Source organism: Pantherophis guttatus, chromosome 5 (genome assembly GCF_059756535.1).
Source record: "Pantherophis guttatus breed Tessera chromosome 5, ASM5975653v1, whole genome shotgun sequence".
NCBI lineage: Eukaryota > Metazoa > Chordata > Lepidosauria > Squamata > Colubridae > Pantherophis > Pantherophis guttatus.
In genome coordinates, this window is record NC_142067.1 from 85,199,654 (window position 1) to 85,207,386 (window position 7,733).

The following is a 7,733-nucleotide window of genomic DNA, read 5'->3' on the forward strand; positions in this document are numbered from 1 at the left end:
ATAGCCAGCTAGATAGGGAGGCATTAGCGGCTGTAGCTGGGGTCAAAAAATTTCACGAGTATCTGTTTGGTCGCACCTTTGAACTCATTACGGACCACCAGCCTCTTTTGGGACTTTTGGCTGGAGATAAACTGACCCCGGCTGCTCTTTCCCCCCAGATGACCAGATGGTCCATTTTCTTGGCTGCTTATTCTTACAGACTGCTCCACCAGCTGGGCAAAACCTTAGGACATGCTGACGCCCTCAGCCGATGCCCCTTGCCCGAATTGTTGGACAATCCGAGTCCGGAAGCCCCGGTTTTACTTCTTGACATTGTTTCCCCGGGCCCCATCTCCTCCAACGAGGTGGTGAGGGTTTCTGCCAGAGACTCTGTCTTGCGCACTGTAATGGGCTGGGTAATGAGGGGTTGACCTACCAAGGTGGACGGTGGGGACTTTCAATTGTACTTTAAGAAAAAAAATGAAGTGTCAATGTTGGGGGATTGTTTGTTGTGGGGAGACAGGGTGGTCATTCCTTCACGGTTAAGGCACAGAGTTCTAGAAATGTTGCATGAGGGACACCCTGGTATTGTTCGCATGAAAGGCCTAGCTCATAGCTATGTTTGGTGGCCACATCTCAACCAAGAAGTCACTGAGTGGGTGGGGAAGTGCAGGCCCTGCCAAGAGTCCCGCCCAGATCCTCCCATAGCTCCCGTTCGGGAATGGGAAAAACCAAAGGGGCCATGGGGGAGGATTCACATCGATTTCGCTGGCCCGTTCCACGGCCAGAACTTTCTTATGATTGTAGATGCATATTCTAAGTGGCTCGAAATTGCCTTGATGCCATCTACCACTTCTGAGGCCGTAATCAAAGTACTCAGAAAACTATTCGCAACACATGGATTGTCGGACACCCTGGTATCCGACAATGGGCCCCAATTTACGGCAACTCAATTTGAGGGCTACCTAGCCGAATTAGGCATAAGACATGCATTATCCGCTCCTTTTCATCCAGCTTCGAATGGCCTTGTAGAAAGATTTTTAAGAATGGCAAAAGAAGCTCTTTCCTGGCTTGATGCAGGGGACTGGCAGGCTAGAATAGATGAGTTCTTAGTGGTACAGCACGCCACCCCGTGCCCCACCTCGGGCCGCAGCCCAGCCGAGCTCTTAATGGGCCGAAAGCTAAGATGCATTCTCGACCGACTGCATCCCAATTACTCCTCCGATAGCTTCACGGGGGAAGGGGGAGGACTAAGACAATTCCAAGTAGGAACACCAGTTTTTGCTAGAAGCTACACAATGGGCCCTTATGGGTAGAAGGAACCATAGTAGGAATCACCGGTCCAAAGTCTTACACAGTTGATATAGGGCATGGTAAAATTTGGAGGAGACATATAGATCAATTGCGTAAACGTTTACAAAACGAAAACTCTAGTCCTAACTATCAAAGTCTTCCTGACACAGCTACCTCAAGCCCGAGTAAGCCGGAATACTTATCTGGCAACCCAGAGTTCCAGCACCGCCCCAGCGAGTTGACACTCCCAGCCGGAGATAGCCACACCTCCGGAGAAATCCAGGAGGTTCCATTGGCGGAGACGGGAGAGACGGGAGGTCCCTCCGACCGGCTCGATGCCTCGCCAACAACTGAACTGTGCAGGTCAACCAGGATTAAGACACGCCCTGGTCACCTGTGTGATTTTGTATGTAAATATGTAAATAGATAGGATAAGTGCCTTCTGGGAGTGGAGGGGTGTTATGTATGTATCTATTTTGTGCGGGAAATTCAAATGTAAAGTGAATTCTGATTGGTTCTTGGTCGCCTCTGAAAAGTATATAAGGAAGGCTGTTGCCTGTGTTCTTTTGCTGAAGTCTCACCCTGAATTAAAGAGCTGTTGTCACTAGCTTGCTTGTGCCTCTCGTTATTCCGGCTCTACAACAGAGAGTCTGAGGGAAGTCCTGCCTTAGCACTTTGCCACCAGCAGCCCTGCTGCCAGAGGTGGGCTGATGCCAGTCCAAACCAGTTCGGGCAAACCAATTGTTTCGATTTTCTTCACAGAAAATCCCACCACTGGCTGGCTCCGCCCGCTCTCCCTGCCTCTGGCTGGTGGCTAGAATCACACCTGCACCCAGCTACACTCTGGCTCCTTCGCTCACTCACTTGCCCAGACCACGCAGCTCAGCTGATCTCTGCCCTTGCCCACTTGCCTGCCTTTGCTGCGGCCTACCACACCAGCAACGCAGCCCAGCTGATCTCCACACCTCACCCATTCTGCTCACCATGGCTGCCCGCAAAGGTAAGGCATCAGTTCCCACCTCTGGCCTTCCCTGGGGCCTACGGGCAGATGCCTCCCTTCACCTTGGGTCGGGGGACATGCCAATTCCCACCTCTGGCCTTCCCTGGGGTCTACTGGCAGATGCTGCCCGCTCACCCTTCACCTCAGGTCAGGGGACACACCTGTTCTGACCCAGCCTTAGCAGAACCAATAAACAGACTTCTTGTCCTGAAAAACCCTTCTTTATTTAGCTACTGTGAATTCATGGCATTCACACACAGAAAAGTCCAGGCAATAATCCTTCCAAGGGTTAATTGCAGTAACAGATCTTATCAGTCCTTGGCTAACAGTTGCAAAGCTGTAAATTAATTCCTGGCAAGAAGTCTCTGAGGCACGGATCACGATAAGCAAATCTTCTGAAAGAAATACGAACTGTTATCTCCCTGCTTTTTCCTCCACCTCCCCATCCTGATCGAGCACAGCACAGACAGCCCAATGGAGGCAGAAAAATGAGGCGTTTCATCATCCCTTCTCTTCCCCCCCCCCCAGCCTCCTTTTACCAGATGCACCAGGCAGGCTCAGCAGGCAGTCACAATCTTTAAATGGGCTTTTATTTTGTCAGCCCAAGAGAGTGGGGGAAAGGGGCTCGGAATGGTATGTAGGAAATTGCCTTGTCTCTGCAGTATCAGCCGGCCTGCACCACCCCACTTTGCCTTGTGTGATATCGAGTTGACCATGCCTACTCAGTCACATGACACCCCCCAAGCCACGCCCACCCAACCAGTCACATGGTGAACCAGTTATTAAATTACTTGAAGCCCACCACTGCCTGCTGCCCTCTCGCCATCTCCTTGTCTCCTCCTCCTGGTGGTCTCCCATCCTATCGCTGAGGATGCTTTGGTTACAAAGCCGGGTCTCCTCACATGGAGAGTGAGTGGGACTCCCTCTGACCCACACACTTTGCCTTCCCACACACACCATGAGCAACCTGGCCAATGAGAGTGAGCAGCAGCCTTGGGGAAGAGGTAAGTGTAGCTGGGCACCCCCTTGGGGAAGTGGGCTGGGCTGTGGGGTCCTGGTGCCCTGGGAGCTTGAGGGCTGGGCTGGGTGCTTGCCCTCCACTGCCTAGGGCTCTGGACAGCCTGCGCTTCCTTCCGGGGCTCCTCTCATGGCCTGAGAGGGATGGTGAGGTGCCTTTGGAGGACAAGGGTCTGGCGCTTTCCATGATCTCAGTCTGCTGCAGATAATGGATCTCCCCAGCCTCGCCCGGACCACCACAGGCGTCCCCAATGTGATTGACTTCGAGCTGGCCACGCCTGCCCCAGCCATGCCCACCCAGCCCCTCAAGGTCAAACACAACCCTAATGTGGCCCTCAATGAAATTGAGTTTGACACCCCTGGACTAGACAGTCACTTATCTGAAATAGTATAGGTTCTCCCGCTTGAGCAGGGGGCAGAACTAAAAGACCTCCGAAGTTCCTTCTATTCTATTCTATTCTATTCTATTCTATTCTATTCTATTCTATTCTATTCTATTCTATTCTATTCTATTCCATTCCATTCCATTCCATTCCATTCCATTCCATTCCATTCCATTCCATTCCATTCCATTCCGTTCTATTCTTCTGATGCAACAATAAGATTGCTTAGGATAATATAAATCAGAAACCACTAAGGATTACCTGAACATTAGTTTTCCAAGTTAAATTGTGGGAAAGTGCAACAGAGCGATCTGTCTTGGATCACATCAACCTTCATTTTGATAGATCATCGAACTGCATATATTCAACTCATTTTAAATTTAGATGTTAATGCTTTTTTAAAAAAAGCTAGGAACATTATATCTGTAAATCTGTAAATGATTCTTTTCTAATAATTATTTTTCAGTGTTCTTTCTATTTGGCAGGAATGTTTCATGCAACACGCTAAATGCTTCTAAAAAGGAAGCAGATTTGGGTGTCAGTGTATTTGCACATTGATTAAACATATTCTATCCACCTATATGTGAGAATATAGAATATATTTCTTGCTTGATGCATATTCTGTCAATTGTGGTACTGTGTATCTCATGCTTCTAAAACAGTGATTGCAAACTGACAGTTTCCATGCTGAATCTGCCCTCTGTCTGGCTGCTCAGATGCTTAATTCTTCTCTCCTTCCAGATTTCTAAAAACAAGTGGGAAGGGAAAACAGAGAGAAAATACTTGCTCATCTTAGCCTTTCAATCTCTCTTCCTGCTTATCTTTCCAAGTTATTTAGCTAACTCAAGTGAACCTGTCACTCCCAGTAGAGAAATTGGCTAGCTTGACTGTTAAACTTTGCTGCGGAGATATGAGAAAGACAAACATCCATAACTGCATTTGAGGGAAGCAAGCTAGATTTAGAAGGCATAGTTGCTCAAATCAGGAGTGTTGTTTTGAAGGGGAGCCTTGTGCTAAGGGCTCATCTGTTGTGTAGATAGGAGATGCCTTTTTCTTGTGTAAATTCCAGGTTGTAGAATGAAGCACCTTGGTAGCTATATTTGGCACGTGCCCTCCTATCAATTAGGAAGATGCTAGATGTTGCTTAAAATCAAACTTATCTTCCACCAGGCTTTTAATGATTGTTTTGATTGTTAATTTATTTCATATTATTAGCTTGTTTTTATTTCTATTTTGATTTTACTGTATGTTTGGTCTAAATACTGTATTTTGTATAATGTTGTAAGCCTTTTGATGATCAAATTGATAGAAAGGCATGGTATAGATACAGGGGTGAAATTCAAAAATTTACCCTACTGATTCTGTGGGCATTGTTTGGTGGGCGTGGCAGGGGAAGGATATTGCAAAATCTCCATTCTCACCCCACTCTGGGGCCAGTCAGAGGTGGTATTTGCCGATTCTTCGAACTACTCAAAATTTCTGCTACTGGTTCTCTAGAACCTGTTAGAACCTGCTGGATTTCACCCCTGTGTAGATAGATACCTTTTAAAGTGATCAAAATTGGTATAAAGAATTTTTATTTTTATTGACTTTACATTCTCCTACATTTTTATTTTTAATAAATGATGGAGAGTTGTTATATGAGTGGGACAAAAAAAAAATCTCTATATTTCCGTGCTTTACCATAACACCTTACTTGTCTTTACTCTTTAAAAAAAAAAAAATCTTAAATGTTGCAGACTTTCTTACAGGAAAACTCTAGGCTGACTCTTCTCTTTTTTGTAGCTTTTCTACAAATGCATGGAGAACAGTGTTATTCACATATTCATAGTACTCCAGGTGTTGTTGTTGTTTTTTGTCATATATGCATGATTACATTGGTTGTTTTTTTTTTCACTAGCTTTTGTAATGACCCCAGGATAGGAGTGGTTTCTTTCCCCCCCATATCTACCAAACTAAGGGGTGACAGTTCCATTTACGACTTTAAGCTCATTACTGGTTATGAGTGGTATCTGATTGCGGGCATCTAAATTTTTTCTTTTTGGCCTCTCTGGAATGTTGGACTAGCAGCTGTATGAAACTTTGCTTGCTCTAATAAATTCTTAATATCTTACTAGTTCTTTCAGAACGGTACAGTTTTGCAGCCAGTGACGCTATCTGCAGTCTCAGTGTCACACTTTCTCCATTCAAATATTTCCCTTATTATGTGAAAAGAAGCTTGGGAATTGGAGTTTGAACACACCAACATATTGTCAGAGTAATAGATATTAGTCTCTCCATTCCTCTACTGAAACATACATCTGAGAAATTGCTAATCCATTATGTCAGAAAGAACAAATTATTATATAATCTAAATTAATATTGTGTTACACAACAATATTTATAGATATATCTGGCTATATGTAATATGCAGTTCAGCCTTTGAAAGATAAAAAATATTCCAGACTGTAAAAACAGTTTACATCAGAAATCTTTTTGGATTTCTGTCAAAACATTACACACTGTTAAGAGAATTTTTCTAAATAGATGGCTATTTTCTTAGGATGCATATTGTTCAGAACAGCTAAGCTTCTAAAAGAATGGAAAAACTGATTCAGCAAACTATCTGGGGCCATATGCTTTCTTAGATAAGAATGAGGTGTTTAGTTTTCAGGTCTTAATATGTTTTACAGACATTATTCTTGTATTTTCTGCAGTCAGGTCAACTAAATTGTGCCTAATTTTTGCTAATTCTAAATTTCAGAGATAAATTTTACAAAAAGGGGAATATTCATCTGGAAGGCCATTTTGAAGGAGAGCAAAGGCTGGAATGAGAGCCAATTTGGTGTAGTGGTTAAGACATCAGGCTAGAAATGGATAGACTGTAAGTTCTAGTCCCACCTTAGGCACAAAGCAATCAGGAAAAACTTCTAAGAAAGCATGCGCAGGAGCTAGATTGCATGTACGAAACTATCCCCCTCCCCCTGGCTACTGCCATTTGCTGATGCTGGGTCATGGAGTCAGAAAGGTTGGAGACCGCTGCTCTACTACCACCATCCAATAGTTTTAAGTCCCAAGATATTGCTGTTGCCAATTATCCTACTTTATAAATGATAGGCAGATGCTATTTGCTAGAGAATTATATGGCGATGGAAAATCAAACTGGAAATCACTGGAATATACACAATCAACTGTCAGATGTGTCACAATTATTTAGTTTAGCATGAAAGAAGCAATTGTTCTCGCTGAGTGGAAACGTCTCTATGGAAAGCATGTCATAACTAATGTAATTAGTAAAAATAATGGATCTAGGGAATTCTTGCTGGGGAAGAAGTGATGCTGGAATGGAGGGTTAGTCAACTCAGTTATTAAAAAAATGGTTCTGAGTTGGACAACCCAAAACTGGAAAAAAAACAATGGGAAAAAGAATTCAGAACTTCAATTTTTATTATCACAAATGCTCAGAGTCTTGCCTGGTTTATTGCTTGTTTATTTTCATGTTGGGCATGTGCACCTGGTGATTTCGAAGGTAATATACCATGAGCAAAGCGCATATTGTGGGCTGTTTTCAGATTAGGAAGCCTTGAAGAGAGGAGGAATAGAAAGAGCATTGCAGAAAAGAACAGTAACCCTAAACCACTTCTGGTTTCTTTTAAAAAATTAAAAAGCATAATAAGAATGACACAGAACAATAGAAATGTTTCAGTAAGTAAAAAAAAAAAACACTTAGAAACTGTAATATATTTTTGGCAAGACTATTATTTTATTTACTTTTGCCATAATAATTTATTGCTTATAACACCTCCAGAAAGCATTTCTTATAGTAAATTTTAATATAAACAATCTACTTCAGGCTTAAATGTATGGAACATATGGGACATTTGGAAATGAAGTCCAAAAATATAGCTTAATCACCAATGCATTTTCCATCGCAAGTGAGTTAACTTGGGCTCTGGATATTTCAAAATAAACAGAAGACATGGAAAATACTTGCTTTGAAGCTTGAGACATCCCTATCAGCCTCAAGCAATATTTTAGCTTCCCGTTACTAATCAGTTGGGGCACAAAGACCCTTTTCAAGA